The sequence below is a fragment of the Sinocyclocheilus anshuiensis genome, unplaced genomic scaffold (genome assembly GCF_001515605.1).
Source record: "Sinocyclocheilus anshuiensis isolate Anshui unplaced genomic scaffold, SAMN03320099.WGS_v1.1 scaffold64, whole genome shotgun sequence".
Classification (NCBI taxonomy): domain Eukaryota; kingdom Metazoa; phylum Chordata; class Actinopteri; order Cypriniformes; family Cyprinidae; genus Sinocyclocheilus; species Sinocyclocheilus anshuiensis.
In genome coordinates, this window is record NW_015557063.1 from 910,331 (window position 1) to 910,707 (window position 377).

The 377-nt window shown below is 24.9% G+C and overlaps 1 protein-coding gene across 1 annotated transcript in view; it reads left to right on the forward strand.

Annotated features, from left to right (window-relative positions):
* naa15a (N-alpha-acetyltransferase 15, NatA auxiliary subunit a) overlaps nucleotides 1-377 on the forward strand; it is a 20,697-nt gene that overhangs the window by 10,725 nt on the left and 9,595 nt on the right. The gene's annotated exons all lie outside the window — the stretch shown is intronic.

The following is a 377-nucleotide window of genomic DNA, read 5'->3' on the forward strand; positions in this document are numbered from 1 at the left end:
AAAGTTGAAAAAGTGAAAAAGCATAATAGGACCCCTTTAACATAACACCAATTATTACATACGTAAGACGGTTCAAACGGTCAATTCGATTTTTTTAAAAGAATTTAATGCTTTTATTCAGTAAGAGTGCATTAAATTGATCAAAAGTATCAGTAAAGATTTGTATAATATTATAAAAGATTTCAATTAGATTAAATTACATTTTAAAATACTCATAATCACACTAGTTACTTTGTTATGGATTACTTGATTACATATTATTTACACAATAACAATAATTTATTAATAATTTATTGATTCTCCCTAATTGCTCTTTCATCCTTTAAAGGGGTCATATGATGCAATTTAAATTTTTCCTTTCTCTTTGGAGTGTTACA